This window comes from Phalacrocorax aristotelis, chromosome 1 (genome assembly GCF_949628215.1).
Source record: "Phalacrocorax aristotelis chromosome 1, bGulAri2.1, whole genome shotgun sequence".
In the NCBI taxonomy this organism is placed as follows: domain Eukaryota; kingdom Metazoa; phylum Chordata; class Aves; order Suliformes; family Phalacrocoracidae; genus Phalacrocorax; species Phalacrocorax aristotelis.
In genome coordinates this window covers 64,207,179-64,226,786 of record NC_134276.1, presented here as the reverse complement: position 1 = coordinate 64,226,786, position 19,608 = coordinate 64,207,179, and the positions used below count along the sequence as shown (strand labels likewise).

At 41.7% G+C, this 19,608-nt stretch overlaps 2 pseudogenes; both read right to left on the bottom strand.

Moving 5' to 3' along the window:
* Positions 1–4,234: 4,234 nt before the first annotated feature.
* Positions 4,235–14,379, bottom strand: LOC142052040 (spindle and centriole-associated protein 1-like; annotated as a pseudogene).
* Positions 14,380–16,083: 1,704 nt separating this feature from the next.
* LOC142051963 (actin-2-like) lies at positions 16,084–17,217 on the bottom strand (annotated as a pseudogene).
* Positions 17,218–19,608: the final 2,391 nt, after the last annotated feature.

Sequence of the window (19,608 nt, the reverse complement as noted above, 5' to 3'; positions counted from 1 at the left end):
GCACCTTGGCTGTAATCTGGAGCCAGGCACTTGTTCTGTGTGCTCCCTTTTTCTGCCTGCCCCATGCCTTCCTACTCCTCACCCGGGCAAATGGTGGGTTTAAAATGAAGGGTGAGAATCACCTGTGGTTTTTCGTGCTCAGAAGAAACACTCCTGAGGCAATGAACGCACTTAGATGTCTAAGAACTGAAATACTAGGAACATATTTATTAATACTTCTATCTGTCCATCATTAGCCGGGGAGAAGAGATTATCTTCAGAGACTTCTGTGTACTTCTTCCATGTTATGCAAAGCCCCCCTCCCATTAGTACCCCTGCGCTCAAGGCCCACAGAAGGGAAGACAAAAGAACAGGAGGTTTGTGAATCCTGCCATGGTACAGTACCATGTACAAGGCAGCTGTCAGGGTGGGGTGTGCTCACCTAAACAGCAGAAACAGAAATATCGTGAGGATTTCCTTGATCAGAACTTGCCCTTCTAAAGAGCAGAGGTGAGCCAGGACTCCTCAGTCTTGCATCCACTCAGGCACATCCTTCATAGTCCTGGAGCACAGTATCACTGAGACCAGCCCATGGGTGAGGCAGTGTTGTGATGGGACTAGGAAACGTAGAATTTTCCACAGCTTGATGTGTGCCTCAGTTTCCCCACCTAAAAAATTGGATAGGAATGCTTTTGTTGAAATCTCAGATTCTTTAGATAACGAACACTGTGTCAAAAGCTAAACACGTATCATGCAAAGGGACATCTTTAATATGTGAAGAATTATTCCCATGCCTCTTCCGAGAGAGACTCTACTGGCACGTGTCTGCAATTCCAAAATGGCAAAGCCAGGAGTGCAGCAGCTGCGTGCCTCCCAGCCAACCTGCACGTCCTTGTTTTCTATAAGGTGCCAGGTTTGGGTTTTTTCTATTTTCCTCTCTATATCCAGATTTGTTCTGTTTACTTCATTCCACATTTAGGGTTTTGCAGACCCAGGAAGGCCCTGTGGAACGGGCAGCCACGCTTGTGCCTGCACTGTCATCTTGCATAATGAGAAAAGGCATTCATACAGCTGTACATGCTGCCCCAGCCAGCCAGCCCTTGGTCTACCCTAAGGATTAGACTAATGAAGTATCCTAGCAAAATGCTGTGCGTGTGTTATGCAATACAATGCCTTAGGGATATGAGCTAGGTGCCATGCACAGAACAGCAGGGATTTTTCCAGCTTCAAGGCACTTCTGTGAGCTCTGCTCAGCAGAAGCATCGCTGCTGGTTGTGCTGAAAGTGAAGCACAGCCCCAGCAAATCAAAGAAGTAGGAAGTGTGTGTGCTGAGAGAGACGGTGCAGGATTGTTTCTGGATCTCAGCAGGAAAGGCCCAACAACAAATGGCTTAATAAAATAACTGTTTTAATAAGACAGAATAGTTTTATGTCCCTCCAGATGCTGGGAACCCCACGTTCAAGCCTCATCAGAGAGACCTTGGATATGCACAGCATGCTGTGCAGGTCCCGTACGTGGAGAGAAGCTCCTTTTTGGTCATTGAAGCTATAATATGGTTTTCTTACAAGAGAAAAATGCCATTAATCATTTCTACAGAAGAGAAGTTCGTGTAGAAACTTCTTGCTGCGCTGTTAGACAAAGGCAAGGCTGTGCAGGTGGTGCTATGGCCAAGTGGGAGCTGCCTGCAGGCTCCTCTGTTACAATGAGCCAAGGGGTACGGTGCTGCACACAGGCTGGAGGCCATGCTGCATGTGCAGCGCAGCACAGCACAGGCCTGCCCCTACCCAGGTTAACCATTACACAGGTACATGATGACAAATATTTTTCCATCCAGTAGATCCAGTTTTTAAACTTCATCTGTCCCTCTGTGTCCCTAGAGGCATAGCTTTATCTCTGCGGCAGGCTAAAACTGCGAGCCTCAACAGAAGGGTTTGTTTGTAGAACATTGGTTTCAATAAGGGTTGTGCAGGGACTAGGTTTAGAGAGACACAGGAGCTATGGTGCTGCATGGAATTCCTCACCCAGCTTTGACAGTTTACAGTATTTCCATTCAAAGGCACAAAATAAGTTGTGGCTGCAGAAACGTGTGGATAAGCCTCTGGAAAAGAAGCTCGTTAGTCCCCAGTATGATCACATGCTGGTATTACGGTAGAATAAGGGTATTTTACACTATAGGTACTGCAAAGCAACATATGTAGGTCACAGCTGATCTGAATATCCACTGTATTTCAGTTTTCAGGAGGAGCATCCCTAAAGCTGTGTGCCTGAAGTTTCCTTTATGACATAAAACTTCTTATGTCTTGTGTTCTTAGAGAAACAAGTCACAGATAAAAACATCCCAAACGTTGGCAAAAGCAAGGCACTCAGGTACCATGGGGTTTAATTAGCCTCAGGCACTTAAATTTCTTGTGGTATACAAAAATTTCAGCCTTAGAAAAAGTATTGAAAAAGGCTAAGATAAATAAAGCAGCAAATTTGTATTAATGTATTAAGCTGATTAAGGGTCTTGCAGTAGTAAAATATTCCAGTATTCTGGACCTATAGAGCTCTGCACTTTCCTCTCCCTTTTGGTATTAAGTGTGGCTCTAAATGCATCCTTAAATTAGACATTATGTTGTCATGGTAGCCTTCCCCTCTCTGTGCCATAATCACAGAGGTTCTTCAGACTGTAAGAGAGACCTCCTTCTTTCCAGCATCAGCAACAGTCCCTGTCAACTCAGACCTGTAGAACTACATCATTATCATTAGGGGTGGTCATCTTAACACCTACCTAGAAAACATGAATCACCAGTACCAGATTGCCTTCTTAAGGGAGTAGGCAATTCCAAACAGCTAAAGGTTTCAGAGGGAAACTCTCTCATGTGGACTTTTCTGTTTAAAAAGTGCTTATGGACTTTGTATGTCCTCCTAAACCCTAATGTAAAACAAAAACTAAAATGTCAGACCTAGAGAATTCTCAGTTTCTCTCTAGAAACCGGAACAAGTGGCTGCAAGCTTAAAAACAGAAAGCAAGATCCATTTCTGGACTTCATCTCTCAGCTATTTATTCACCATTTAGTATTTCAAAACCAAAATAAAACCCAAACAAGGCAACACATTACAGAGAGCCTCCTTTCATTTAACTGCAGAAAAATTAATGACTATGAAAAAGGAAACAATCAAAAACCCAAGAAAACCCCCTAGATGTTTCACATTTCCAAATGTAAAATGAAACTGTTATTTGCAATGAAATTTTTTGTTTAGAATTTCGTAATCAAAATATGTATAGGAAACTTTCCCATGGGGTCCAAGGGAAACATTTTCAAAGAAAAAATGATTCCCATGTGGTACACCTGACAGAAGAGGAGGACAAGAGAAAACAAAGGCTGCAGCTCTTCCCCATACCCGCTTTTTACTATTGTGCTCACCAAATGTCCTTCTGCTAACACGTAAGACAAAAAAGGAAGAACATGAAAGGCCTGGAGAAAAGGAAGCAAGGCAGCAAAACGTTTATCATGCAAAAATCAGAAAGTCATTGGCAATAAAACAAACTGCACTGATAGAGCAGTGGGACTAGATGATACCAGCCTTTCTACGATTTAACACAAATGAAAAATAAAGATGAGACAAAGAACTACAATTTTCTCCTTCATCTGATATGAAAAATCAGGTGTTACTGCTGGCAACAGCTGCAGTTCCTTACTTGGTCTAGAACAGGCAAAAAAATCCCACAAACCTAAGAAATAACACAGTTTCTCAGCAGCCCTTTCAGCTTTAGACCAGCCTATGGAGTTCCAGCAAACACACTTCTGCTACGTCTCAGCTGCAGCTCCTTTTTAGCTGTGAAACCCTTGCAACCCCAGCCTGAGCCGTAGAAGGCTGCCTACCCCCGTCACAGGGTGTGGAGGAACTGTCTGGGGAAATCAAAGTTTCAGACGCATTTTCTAAAACCTCCTGTCTTCAGTGTATCTAACACAGACATCAGATGCTCATTTGTATTGTTACAGCAGCCTCAGTGTATGGTCTTGTGAAATATTTATTCAGTGAAACGGGGTGATGCCACAGCAGCATGTCCAGTTCAGAAACTCATTCCCAGGACTTCCTATAGTGCTCTGTATGGCACAAATACAATAAGCATATGGACCTTTTTATACCACTGGCACTGACATGAAAGCACTTCAGAGTTAAACTACATCTGGAGAGGGGACTATTGTGACCTAATTGTGGTTCATTAAAAAAAAAACCCAAAACATTTAGGATTTGAGCGCATCTTCCTTTACCTAACATGCACTAGCAATGCAAATCAGCCTTCTTCTTCGGGCTTTTCAACCTGCAAAAGAAGAAACCAGTTCAAATTCATACATCATAGATTTCCCCCGACTTGCTAGGTAGTGCTGGCTTGTGTGGGATTGCTATGTATCAGTTTACTGGTATCAGTTTTCGTATCGGTTTACTGATACGTAGCGATCGCCTCCCATAGGCACACGGAGGTAGTCACAACACCTAGTTTAAGCCACATCTACTTTAAATATTCCGAATGTCCCCTCTGGGGATGTATACTCTGCTGTCAGGATAGGGAGTCTTGGGCCCTAATTTTGTTTCTCTTTATCACTCCTAATTTAGGTTATTTTGGACATCAGGAAGGACAATATTAATATCTCCCCATGTTTGCTTTCAAGCATACAAACAGATCTATGACTGGTTCGCCAGACTGTACTACTGCCTGGAGTTCTCCATGAGAGCATCTCGCTGCAGTCTATATTTCTCTGTGCACATCAGGAATCAGAAATCCAGATTGGTGATTTCTCTTTGCATTTGTATTTATTCATCCTTCAGCAACTGACTTGTGCAACAGCTAGGTAAGAGCTTGCTTGCCTCTTATATGTGTCTTTACCAGTACATCATAAAGAGTACTTGAAATTTGCTGCAGCCACCAGTGAAAGACTGCCACAGGTTCACAGTTCTAACACATAAAGTTCCCACAGCAGAAAATGCAGTTATAGGATTATTCACATACAAACAACAGCTCTGCGGCAGCGAACAACTAATGCCACTAGCACTCAGGTCTCCCCTTACCAATTGTCCAGGATCCACGCTGCCATGAATTGATTACTATTAGCCTCTGTAGATTTAAGGTATGACTAAGCTCCTTCCCCTTCTTTATCTGTTTAGCTTTTTTCTTATATGACACTACACTGAAACTTTCTAGATAAAGATTTTTCAGTCTTACCTTTGGCCTTTGGCTGACAGGAGTTAATTTCACGCTTTCTGATGTGGCACTTGCCAGTGAACAAGGTTTTTTAGAGTATCCTACAGACCTGAAGACATTCAAAGTGAGATTGAAAAAGTGAAAAATGGAAGTGACTACTAGAATCGTGTCTCGGATGCTGAGTTAGGACCCCTCATCAACAGTCTTCAACAAAAAATGTCAACTATCTTATGTCACACTGAAGGCATTTTAAATACAAACAATGGAAGTTGTGCAAAAGCTATTTGACCTTTGTCTCATTTCCACAGAGTTGAGTGTGATGAAGTCAGGGAAAGTCCATGAAGCCAAAGAAAAACAACGCAGTTTTTCCATTGCGTTTAAGTTCTGCTGCATGGGTAATCAAAATACTATAAAAATGAAATAGTAAAGGGTTAACTTTTACCTTCTTATACTGGTCATACTGGCAGGGGAAGCACTGTCTTCTCTGGAGCTGTCCATAGCAACTGCCATGGGAGTAGACTCCTCCATTGTCCTCCTTGCATTTCCTAGGCAATAAATAACAACTTGATTCTGATGAGAACCCAGCAACATTGCACAACATTCATCTCATTTTCCCATTTTTTGAGAGACATCACATGACTCTTCACAATTGCATAGAATGTACAGACCAGACATAAAACATCAGGCTGAAGATCTATTCAACCCCATACCCACTCTCCAAAAACGATAGATACTGAAAGCAGACACTCAGAGCAACTACAGGCAGCGTGCATAGATATAGAATGATTCTTCCATGGATAAACCTTCTGCTTTTTGGCAATCAGAGGCGTAGAAACTTCCAGTTTCTGTACTTTTTTGCTTTAAGATTTTACCTGTCATGCTAAATTTAAGTTACAACAGCCATAGAAGTGTTATGATTCCACTGCATGAGCCATTGCACACGCACTTGCGTGCATGTGCACACACACATGGTCTCTCCTTCCTCTTTCCCTTGAGTCTTCCCTTTATACGTCCTCTGTGGTTTAGGAAGGGGGAAAGGGCGGGTGTCCTAGGCAGAGCATGTGTGCATGTTCACATGCAGTTCTGCTTGTAACTGCAATAAACCCATGAAAAGAAAAAGCAGCCCTGGCCTACTGGAGAGTATTTTTGTTTATAGTTGCACGTGGCAGCTGATCTATGAATCTTGAGTCAGCAAGAATATTTCCTCCCCCAATTTATCTCTTCAGATAACTGGAAGCTTCAGTTATTTCTTTCTCTTAGCACTGGCAGTAACTCAGCAAGATAGTTTGATGGAAAGAGCACCCAAAAGGCCAAAAACTAAGATGTGGTTAAGAATCAGATAACCACTTTGCCATGAATTTTAGACGCCTGATGTAAATATGTTGTCATTTTATAAAAGATTTGCAGCAGAGAGCATTGATTAAAAAGCCTAGTTCTACCCATCAGTGACTATGTAGCAGAACTGTTCTGCAGCCAAGGACGTAGCAAAGAACAGATTTACCATGAAGCATGATATTTGCAGCAGACTAATTACTAAGAAACTAACTTCAGGAGATGTTTAGCTGATTTGTTTTTAGCTCTCTGAAGTAAGGAGCGTTTGTACCACATAGTCATTAACAGCAAGCATACTGCTGACCACAACCACTGATCCAGTCAGATGGGGAAAGGGAACTCCCAAAAGCGGAAAAAGATTGCCTTACTAGATTTTGTTTCTCCTCAAGCTGAGTACTTACCAGTAGAATTTAGGGATGGGGCAGGACAGGAGATATCATCAGAGGGGCCATATCAGCAGCAGCTAATTTCTGCCTATCTATTAGCTGCAAGTTTATCACATGCTTCTGTACTCTGACAATTCAGCTCTGCTATTCTTTCCTCCAAGCTCTTCGATACCACAAGATGACTCTACTGAGTAACTGGATAACAACTTCCAATTAAAAACTTAAAATTTGCACCTTCAGGGAGAGCATGCAATATATTTCAAGTACTTCTATGCATTTAATTTTCAAACTGAAAGTAAACATAATTACACAACACCTCCTGTGGAAAACCTGATTTTGTCCCTTTCACTGTCCTGTATCTAGGTCCTTAATTGAATAACACAACAATATTTTAATATTGGTCTTCCTACAAATAGCAGAAAACAGCTGTTGTCTGTATCATAAAAAAAAATTACCCAAAAGAAACCCCCCAACCATCCAGTAATTAAGCATAATTAAGAAAATATTTAGCCAGAGAGACACATATTCAAGATGGTGTGCGGAAGCAAAAGCAGATTTCTAGCAGAAGTATCCTGGATCTCATGTTTAAATCAAGTTTTTGTCCACTTTGACCCCTTCCCCTCCCCCTCCAGTAACTACTTCCACAAAAACAACAAAGTTTGCATCATCTTGTACAACAAAATGACTTAATATTGCACAGCATAATACGATGTGGAATGTGACAACACAGCCTACATTTGCATGAGGAAATTTAAAATCTGTAGGATCCTTAATTGAACAGTAATTCAGCTACTCTGATGGAACAAAAGTAAAGACAGTAGCAAAGGCCAGGATTAGGCATTTCAGTGATGTTAACTCCACTCACTGGGGTGCCACTGAAGAGCTGCTTAGTTGCAGATTAAACGTTTTTTTTATGTGAGCTGAAGCATTCAAGTTCTCTCTTTCCCAGAGATTTTGGGATTTTTCATCACACAGCAGGACAGGCAAGACAGATCCAACTAGTATATGCACTACAATTAATAAGTATTTACAAGAGAGGTACTTGCACCAACTTTAATCTCACGGATTTTTGGGTCACAGTAGCAGAAGAGATGTATGGCATGGATTTAAATATATATTTTAGAAGCTTGACAAGAACCTGCAGGTTGGTGCAGTGCTTTCATTGTTAATATTATGCAAGCTACAGGAGGTATACCCGATCATGTTACAATCACACCTCTTTTTGCAGCATAACCTTACCCTGAACTTAGAAATGCGCTGCACACTTTTCAGCACTCATGTACAACATAGGCCCAATATGAACAACTACTGTTGAGCTCCTTAAGGAAAGATAAAAATCACAAGTCTCCAAGAAAATTAATGAAAAGAATATTTGGTTTGCTACTCTTTTCCTTAAAGCAACTGACAAAAGGAAAGAAACGGTCTTAAAGCATCAGTAAGCTATGGGAGAGCAGATCAGAAGAAAGGGAAATCCAGTCTTCCTTTTCTGTTAAATACTCACCCATCCTTGTGAAGAGTCTTGACTAGAATTTGCATTTCGAATTGGGTCTGGCTGACGTAGGCAGTCACTTGTGTCTTCAGAGAAGCCTCTGAAGTTGCTCAGCTGAGCTTTAATGAGAGAGTTCTGCCATGTGAGCTCAGCTATCTGTCCCAGCAGATCACTGCTTTGAAATAATTCTTCAGCTGTGCTGTTTTTTCTAGTGTCACCTGGGCAGGACAGACTGTCATGGTTTAGCCCCAGTTGGCAACTAAGCACCACAGAGCTGCTCGCTCACTCCCCCCACCTCTGTGGGTTGGGGGAGAGAATTGGAAGAGCAAAAGCAAGAAAACTCTCATGGGTTGAGATAAGAACAGTTTATTAATTGCAATAAAATAGTAATAGTAATAATGGTAATGATAATTTTAATGCTTATTATGATTATGATGATTATTATTATAGTAAAAAAAATAATAATGATGATGATAATATAATAAAAAAGAAAATAAAGAGAAATAGAAATGAAGCCTGGAAAAAAGGAAAAAAACCTCACAAGTGATGCAATTGCTCACCACCTGCCAACCGACACTGCAGGTCCCTGAGCTGCGATCGCTGCATGCCCCAGTCAGCTCCCCCCAGTTAACGTACTGGGCATGATGTCATATGATATCAAACATCCCTCTGGCCAGTTTGGATCAGCTCTCTTAGTTGTGTCCCCTCCCCTCCCGGCTTCCTGTGCACCCGGCAGAGCATGGGAAGCTGGAAATGTCCTTGACTAGTACAAGCACTTCCCAGCAACAACTAAAACATCGGTGTGTTATCAACATTATTTTCATACGAAGTCCAAAGCACAGCACTGTAACAGCTGCAGTGAAGAAAATTAACTCCATCCCAGCTAAAACCATGACGCAGACCAATTTTCCCATGGGAACTCTCCAAGTCTTTGTGTGCAGGAGGAATTGGTTGCCTTTGAGAGATGACACAGTTTTTCTCAGTTGTGCTCTGTGTTCTCTGGGAGGAAGGTAGGCTCCTTTCTTCCTCCCAACAACCAGAATTGAGCTACTGACCCATGAAACTTCTGAAGTCTATGGATTCCGACACAAGACTGAGTTCATCTTGCTATCTGGCACCACATAATTTCACCCAAAACTTCTTCAGCCACTTCCTGTGTATTCAATGAAACCCAATGGAAACCTGCTCCCAAAGCTTTTAGAAAAACCTTTGCTGGGAAGATGGGCTCAAAGCAAGAGTACGCAGCCTACAGACATCCTGGTTTGTCTGCAGCACGGGCTGCAGAGGCACTGAATTTCTAGTTTTCATTGGTCCCACCATTAAAGGTGATAGAGACTGGGTTGCACCATCAGCAGACGGAAATCTGAGATTACATGCTGTCACACACAAAGAACTACAGCAAATCATACAGAAGTGACTACCAAACTCAGTACAAAATCCAGACCGGATTGCCACCAACAGGACTGCAGAGAGACTACATGGGACAGAAAGTCTAAAGGAAGACTAGCAACAGGCATAGAAAGAAAAGAAATGCATTTCTGGGTGCAGAAGTAGGATATTCCAGCTATAGGGCCAATGTGGCTAAGCATACAGGTTAAAAATTTTCCATAGAGAATACATCTCCAAAGGCAGTGTGAGACTGAAACAGTAACACACTACACAGACTCCCAAGTCTACTACAGCCAGAGAGATCTCACCATTCTGGAGGGGAGACAATTCCTGATTACTCTTCTGGCGACACGGTGACAACAGCTTAGCTGGCTGTAAGATGTGAGCTGGAAAGCTTCTTCCAGATCCCGTACCACCTGAGGCACCTGGCCTCAGGGGAAACTTGAAAGGAAATTCTTCCTGTGGGAATTTCAGCATATGTTCCCTGTTGCCTGCACCAGTCCTGGGCTCAGGGTAGCTCAAATCAGCTTTTTCTAAAGGAAAAGACAAAGCAGGGGTAAAAGTTTATAAAAAAAATAAAACAACCAAAAAGAAAAAAAAAGTCTTTTTAGTGCAATAGCAATGTAGGGAAAAATCTCAATAACAGCTCTTACATACAGGTATCTGAAAAGACAGACTAGAGTATGTTCCCCACACACCCCTAACTTCCTTTTGATCCCTAGGTGCAGAACTCTTCACTGGAGCATAACACAAATACTTACAGCCCTTAAGAGCAAGAAGAGCTCTTACACGTAGCCTCACAATTTCAGCGTACTAGTAAGAGATCTGTTTGCAGCCCATGCACAGGACTTACAGACACGTGACGTGAGTAATAAGTATTTAAGTGAGCTGCATTTGGTAATATTCTTTTGAGAAAAGCAAACCTATGCATTTGTTCTAGTGCCCCTATATTATAAATTTGATGGCAACAATGATGGAGTAGAAAATAATTTGAGGCTTTTTTCAGCTCTCTGATGATCTTTTTATGACTTAATTCCAATGAGACATCTCTTCACTAAAAAAAGAAGTTATTCTTCTGTATTTAACTACAAATAGTTTGTGCCTACATTGCCATCTATTTTGACCATACTAGGGAGGCACAAAATGCAAAGTGTGAAATCAAAGCTGTAGCTAGCTGTGAGGCCACAGTAATCTTAATACACTTATAGACATTGCTCCATCAGTGTTATCTTTGTATTGCACCGTCACAATTTTGTTCAGGACATTTGTTCCCAAAAGTGAAGTTACGGAAAATTACACAGAACATATCTGATCCCAAAATGCAAGGGACAAAAAGCACCCTTGAAAGGCAAAGGGCCAGAAGAGGCTGTTCGCCTAAAATACTACTTGTGGCCCACATTACTGAGATTCTAAGATTGAATTTAAAACCTGCCACGCACTATTCAATGACCCTGGCAAGAAATGAGAAAGATCTTCCTGCTCTGCTTCGCTGTACAGAACTGCATTTCCAAAGTGTCCTCCTCACACACTGGTTGTCATTATGATATTCCCCCACTCGTCTCTCAGCCACTCTTCCTGTCTCCAGAGAAGCCTTGTTTCTGAGAAACTCCACACAGTTTCTGAGCTAAGACTAGCTGCCTAAATGTCTCACATCCAGTCAGACACCTTAAGGATACAAGAGATCTCCTTCTGAACGAGGAAAAGGAAGATATATTTTTGTGACTTTAGGAAGCTTTCCTCTCAGGAAGATGCCTTTCCCTGAGAAGAGAGGCTAATAAGGAAAGAAGATATGGAAATTCTAGTCCTGCAGAATTGCTGAATAGGAAGGTTTCAGGTTTCAGGTTTAAGTTTTGGGTTTTGTGGTTTGTTTTGTTTGGTTTTGTTTGGTTTTGTTTGGTTTGGTTTTGGTTTGGTTTTGGTTTGGTTTGGTTGTTGTTCTTTTTTTTTGAGGGGAACTTCTTTGATTGTTTGGGTTTTATGTTTTGGGCTGGGGTTATTTGTTTGCTTTAGCAAAGCCTAGGGAAATCACAAAAAAAAAAAAAAAAAGAAGGATCTGGTACATGCCTTCTTCCTGAGAACCCCAAAGAAACAGTCAGGAAGAAAGTTTTTGACCACAAAAATGTCCACAAAAACAATATTTAACTGAGAAATACAAATAGTTCCAAGGAATCTTGGGATTCTTAAGGAGTTACTGGGCTTGAGAGCAAAATCGATGCATTTAAACAACCCATTGGGAAAGACAGGAGAAAACTCTGAGATGGAAGAATGTTAAAAATACAAGGTGAATCATGTTCAGTTAGTTTGGCCATCAATGCTGTTGGCTTATCTAACACAGACTGCATCTATGTTATATGTCACTCAGCTGGTCACACCTCTGGTACAAAGTCACGAACACCAAGCGAGAGACTTCTGCCTGGTTTAGCCAACAGCCCTCAGCAGCTGATGCTTCTGGTCAGCAGCGACCTCCAGCGTCTTATGGAAGAAACAATCTCACACTGGCAGGCTGCCTCAGCAACGGGAAGGCGAGATCCGGATTCAGATCGGTTTTGGGGTTGGTTTTTTTTCGGACCCTCGGAATAAACCTGACTTTGTAAGCCATCTTAATGGGTGAAGGCTACCCCCCTCCCCCCACTTTTTTTCTTTTTAATATAATATATTATGTATCACTTAAATCTCAAGTCCAGGACTTGGCTATAATGTTAATCCATTGTTAGTCCTAATCCAGACAGATGGATGCCAATGGGGATGGAATACAACACACAACATTGTTAAAAAATAATCTGTAGCAAACCGCTTGTGTTCGCAGCAGAACCCATGGCATATGAATTTCCAGAAGTGAGATTCGTGCTCACCCAAGTGGTATTTATTCAAGGAGACATCTACTAAATCCAAATACTACAGGGGTAAAGTAACCACAACTACCATTTCATCCTTCACACATGCGTGCACACACCTTGGCTGTTCACTAGACCTTTGCTCGCAATTCCAAACTGGTTTGGACTTTGTTCTTGTCTAGGTTCTACCAAAGGAAGGCCTTTAAATGCTTGTGTGAGATAGATGAGCTATTCATCTGTTACTGGCATGTATAGCCGAGGCTTCTCCCAGAGGATGAAGGAAAAACAAAAGAGAGAGATAAAGAAATCTGTATTCTAGTGACAGGAATGAGATTACATACCACAGGCAGCTCTGAGAAGACATTTGGTCTCTTAATAACACAACATGAATCTCTGGGATTCCAGTGAGGTACTAAATATTGGTGTCTCCATGATTCTCATTTATTTTCCCTCTTGCCTCAGAGAAATTTTTTCCCGTTTCCTAACTCATGACCCCACTTCCTCTCCAACGCAGCTTTATTGCTTCATTCCCAAATGTAAAGATTGAACAAATCTACCTCCACTGCAAACTGAAAAAAAGAAAAGTGTAGTCTTATATCTAGTCTACTCTGTTGCTCCAGTAACATTAACAGTGTAGAGGCATGGAGGCAGATGCGTAAACCTTTAGATTGATAAAGTAAATCTCAGTTTAATGTAATTAGCATTTTCTCGGGTTTTAAAGTTCAACATCATAAATGAAGATAAAATAATGACTTTCCAAACATTCCTTCCCCCCACCTCATACCCGCTCTTATAATTCTCAGGCTCCTCATTCAGTTTTGTCATTTTCTTTCTGTTTATTTTTAAATCTCTTGAACATGAGACAATGCATCTCAGCCCATATCTGCAACACAACTCAGTATTCTGACAAATCATCGTGGCAGGTAAGGAGCAAGAGGGGGTTGGTACCTGCATGGTAGTGTTTGATTCCCTCACTAGAAGTATTTCTGCAGTCAGAGAATCAACCATTTCTCTATGTTCATTCAACATCTCCTCATGCTGCTGCCTCATCACCTCTTTCTCATGCAGCTGCATTTCACTCTAAAGAGAGAGAAGAAGTTAAAACCACCAATATAGATTTGTATTTGGGAACAGGGATGGGTCCATGTCACATCACACTGCAACAACTCTTCCCTCTTTTGCTAAACTGACTTAATTAGTGTTACTACAAAATCCAGTTTTCGGGGCTTGAGGACTGTCAGACACCTTACTGTTACTTCTTTGTTACTCCAGAACACTGTAGGGAATCCTATACATCCTTGTTCTTCTGCCTTTACAACTTTTACAGGCTGTCTCTCCACAGATATTGTTTTGTAAGTCACTGAATCTTCATGCAGTAATCACATAACTCCAGGCGTGCAATACTTGTCATTAGCCTGTGCTATTCATGCCTATTCTTTAGTTTCTTTAATTCATTAATGAAGACAATTTTGACTAAATAGAGGAGAAAGTAGTTGTCTTCTAATATTTTCCCTCAGAGAGAGAAAAAATTCTAGAGGATTTCATTTGTTCTATTTTATGGGTTTTTTTTTCAAAGAAGACAAAAAGTTTATTTGTTAAGTAATCTGCTTGAGCATGAGGCAAAAGACCTTACTTTAGAACCTGTTGCTCTCAAAAGATGTTATCAATCTATTATCTTAAAACAGACCACTGCAGTAGCCAGGCTTCCTGTACAAGAGACAAAAGACTCCCTGCCACCTTTAATGGGTAAATGGAATACACAACTGCCACTTTTTGGACCATTGTAGCTAAAAGAGCAGAGGCTACAAAGTCACATAAACACATCATTAATTTCTTTACACATTTCCGGTGGGATGCTGAAAGGTGACATACTGTAAAGAAGAAAGATCCAAGACGGCTGATACTGATTTCATAGCAGCTCTAAAAGTACTCTGAATACTTGCATTAACTTGATGGAGTAATATATATCTCAACTTCCTGAAGGCTTAGGGCACAAGTGGAGCAGGAAAGCTATGTGCCTTACTACAGAATCTTTGCTTTATGCTTTCACTCTAAAATGAGTGGAAGATGAAAGTGAGGTCATGTGGGAAAATGAGGTCAGGTGGGTCTTGCTGTAGTTACTGCTGGAGTCATCCACAAATCATTCTCTACTCCCCTGCTCACATCCTCCACAGCTGGGTCTTTCAGCCCTTTTTAGTTTTCCACTTGCCCTGCTGAGGAGGTGCTCTAGGGCTTGGTGGACAACTAAACATGGAGTTAGATGTGCCTGTCCTCAGAGCACTTGTAAATATCTTGTAGAAGGGGAAAAGACTGTTCTGATTCTTCAAAGGGCAGTGAGAGGAGGTGACAAATGATTAATCAGTCCCAAGGCAGCAGAGGGCATCAAAGAGTTTGAAGATTCATCTCTGGAGCTGAACGAAAATAGCCAGCCACTGTGTTGAATAATTAACAAGACAGATTTCAGCTGCTTTCCTATTTTCCTGTTAGTCTTAAACAAATTCAAGAAGTTCTCAGGTATATCTTGATGATTTTTTTTCAAACCATTTTTGAACAATATATAAATCATAGAGATCCTTAGTTTCCCAAATTATGACAAGATTTCTATTGCCTGACTGGATGCAGTGCATGTATTTGCAGGTGTGGATAAAGATTATCACTGTAAATGCATAATTTTCAAGTATTTTATTTGAATGGAAATTTCATTGCTGAAAATTCACACATCTGTTATGAATTTCATAGTTCACTTTGGAAATCTAATCAGTTAGCCATGATATTTGTACTAGTTAAGCTTATTTGATGGATTTATTTGTAAAAATTGAGCTTGGCAAGGCAGATTTGCTTAGTAAGTGAAGCAAATATTTGCAGGATTATTTTGTCACTTTCCCTAGCTCTCAGTGATGAGGTAGAGGAGCCGCACTTTATCCTAACATATTCAGCTTTTCCCAAAAGAGAATCAGTGTCAGCTAGGGACCAATGCCTCTATCTTGTCTTAGCTGCTTGACATCAAAACATTTCTTCAGGAGACCTCTAAGAATAAACCCAAACTAGACACCTCTCACCTTGTGGTCTCTGATTAATTTACTAATTTTAATTACTATTATATGAAGTTATCTAAATGAAGTGTCACATAATCCTTATGCTAGACTATTAGTGAAGTCCCACAGATGGACAAATGGAGGCAATGTTTTACCTGATGTGACACAGCAAATAACATGGAGAGGCCACTGACAGCACAGAGATATTAGAGGTCTGAGATCTCTGCTTTAACAGCCAGATCAACATACCTTGTTTTCATGAGCAAAAACAAATTTAGAAGTTCAGTCCCCTCTGACTTCCTCCAGGGCTGATACATGAGCTCTCCAGTGCTATGGTGAAGAGTCAGCAATAGCCCTGAGCCCTCTATTTCTCCGTCAGAGGTCTCTTTCTACTCTTCAGAAGTTCCGATTGGCACTTAAAAAATAATTCTGGACGGTCCCACTGAAATTCTCAAGAACGTTTTCTCTGGAGTACTATTGGTCCAACCTTGCTATAGTCTTCCCTGGTAACCCACATATTCCTAAATGCTCTTAAGCTGGCAAGGATGGAAGCACCAATCCACACGGAGTACATCTGATCTTGTGGTGAGATGATCTTGACATGAGTTGTGTTGGGAATTCCTGTCGGGAGCTGCTTCAGAAGCCTCTCCTTTAAAATGCAGAAAAGAGTCGATCCACCAGTAACAGCGTGTTATCCAGGACCAACCCCCCAGCCCCTGGCCCTGGGACTTCTGTCTCTGCAAGCACAAAAAGTATTTCAGGAGCTTGGGATAGCTGGTCTTCTGCCTTGGCAGCCCTTCTGTCAGGAAGAATGTACTTGCACATAAGTTTTTCAGGCTTTTCCTGTGTATTTTGGCTAGGATCTAAAGCAACATAGTACAGCTTCTCCTTCATACCCCTGACAATTTCCCTCTCTGCTCTGCTTACAAAAGAGTGCCCGGTCCCCAAGAAAAGCCTAGCAAGGTATCTGGTTACACCTTTGCTTGCAAAATCCAGCCTGGTAACGCCGTGTAGTAGGTAATGGCCTTTGTAGATGGGGACCGTGGGGGTGACACCGTCGCCACTGTCCAGCACTAGTCACACTGAGTGGACACAGGCATACAGGGCTGTTAGTGCCTACAGAGTCACAAAAAGGGCAGGCGCCTGGAAGCTTTCAAACATCATCTCAGCCTTTTTTTTCTTGGTGGGACAAAGAATTGAGAGGAGTCTCGGTCAGTAGGGCTGGCCTCTCACTAGGTTCCATTTTGAGTTCTTCTTTGTATAGATATCTCCAAATCTTCTCCATGTCATCCCAGGATGTAACTACTCCATTTTCCATTGCGTAAGTTAAAGACAAAATGTCCCTTTTGGGCTGGGCTTTTCCCCTGATATATCAGTCCTTATAACTCACCCCAAACACGACAAGTTTGCATTTGGGGTATCCAACAACAGTAGAAATAACCAAGCAGGGTGCCTGTTCCTTTGACAGACAAGCCGTATGCCCAGAGCCAATGACAAAAATGACTGCGCAGGTCCCTGTCGCCACCACCATGGAGTCAGACGTCCTGTGCAGGATGACGTTGCGCCTGGCAGTGGCTGCTGGCATGGAGCATCAGCAAAACTTTCTAGATAACCCCAGTTGCAAATAGACACTGTTCGGCTGATCTCACAACCCTCCGCAGCTGCACTGGTAACGTTGCTTCCTCCAGGGAGGCAGCAGTACAGAACATTTTGATTCAGGGTTAGTACTTGGAAGTGAAACTGGGTTTTCTTACTTCCCAGATAGATTACAGCACAGAATCAATGGATTGTTTCAGACCCTCAGGCACAGAGGAGGGTTAGTTACAGTAATTGCATTTGCATTGATTTATATTTGGATTATGTTTGGGGTTTTTCTGGATTTCTAAAGGAAACACTTTTTTATGAGGTAAAAAATAACACAAAAGCTAGATTTAGCATACAAATCCCAGATGTCTTAAAGACCTTAGAGAAGAATCTTCCAGCAGAGAAAGTATGCTACTTCCCGTATGACTCCAAGGCAGGCTGTGAGTCAGTTAAGGAGTTACTGTACCCCCATGATTTGTGCATACCTGTGAACTCTGTGGAGGGGAAGGGGAAGACAAAGGGCAAGTGGAAGGGTCGCACATAAATAACTTCAGTCCCCCTCTCTGCTATGCAGTGACCAGCTTGCTCCCCTGAACAGCGACGCTGTCTTGTTATAGCTCAAGCTCCCCAGCCACAAAGTAGAGGGTTGGAAAAAAACAGACAGACAAGGCTCCAAGCTGTGGAACAAGGGAAGTAGAAACATGCTGTGCACCCCGTGGAGATGATAAACAATAAGATTACTAAAGGCCCTCATTACCAATATTTTTAATGTCTTATTTTCATACAGGTTTTGTCAGCCAATAAATGCACAAACAGCTGTAGCACCTTTTAGGTCAGCCAGCTCTCAGCAGTGTTTCTTGCTCATGTGTTGTTGTAGCAAGCCATTCGCTTGGCCTGACAGTCTTCTTAAAATCATTTCCAGTGAATAACAGCTGCCCCAAAATGATTGTAAGCGCTCATGGTGACCCACATTTTTTTAAAAATCTCAGGCAGGTGAGGATGTAGGCCCAAATCCACACATAGTGTTTTCTCTCAGGGGGTGCAGTGATCCTCACAAACATGCCAGCAGGCATTTACGGCTTCATCTCCTTCAGGATTTGTTCCTCCAAGCCAGAGAAGAACATGGACCCACCTGAGAGCAGGATGTTTACATAAAGATTTCTGCACATGTTGATGTCACACTTCATGATGCTGTTGAAGATCATTTTGTGCACACTGGGAGCTTCAAATCCAAAGTTTTCAGACAAGAAAAGGGTCTCTGGTGCACAAAAGAGCTGGTTACCTATCTGGATGATATTGTTGTCAGGCAATCTGTATTCTTTCATGATTTCTTCTAGCTTTGCTTTCATTTCTTGCATGGCGTCTAAAGCTACATAGCACAACTTGTCTTTGATCTCCCTCACAATTTCCATTTCAGCTCTGCTAATACCTGCATGTCAGTGCAAACAGGTCAGCTTGCCAGCAACCTAGGATGTAGATTCATCAAGGGAAGGAATTTCTTTGCACTAGAAGGTATTATAAGCATTGTTTCAAGCTGTCAGGTTTTTTTTTAAACCAGCGAGAGGCAGAAATTATTATTTCACTTCTATGATTTTACAAAAAAATAGCCTTTAAGAAACAAGGACAGGAAAAAAAGACTCCAGAATGCCATAATCAGTGCCAAACATAGTTCTACCCATTTAAAAATATTTTTAAGAGTTTCCTATAAAGGATCAGAAAGGATTAATTTGAAAAAGGTCTGCTTCTAATGCAGATGTTATTCAGAAAAGCAAACTGGTAATTCAGTTAATGCTTACAGGGAGGCAAAATTGTCCAAATCCTCACCGACTCTTAGAAATATTTGTAGAGTCTTAGCTAAGCCAGAGGCAAATGTGAAAATTTTAATTATTGTCATGCATGTATTTAGCAATACATGCTTTCCTATTCTGAGGAAGAAAATACTCTCAGGCTCATTACAGGGATATATTCATGGTCCATGACCTGTAGATCAGACTTGACAAATTGATAGTCCTTTGGCTGGAGTCACGGAGAAGCTACACTGGTCATGTCCAGGGAAGTGCCTGGGATCGGGTAACTTCCTAGGAAAATGTACTGTATCACTGGCCATTGTGAGGTAGTTGGGGCAGACATGTTGGAAACAGCGAGCTGTACATCCCTGAGAAGACTTCACTAGCAATGGTGACCAGCCTGTAAAAGGGGAACGGGCAAACAGTGCCAGAGAGCCACTCTGGGGAGCCATCAACTCTGCAAAGAATGTTTGACCCAAACATCTTGGATGTCCCAGTTGTAATCTTTGACAATGGGTCTGCGTTATTCAAAGTGGGTATCGCAGGTGACAGCGGCCCAATGTCTTGTTTTTATAACAATTGTTGTTTGTGCAGAAGTCAAAGGT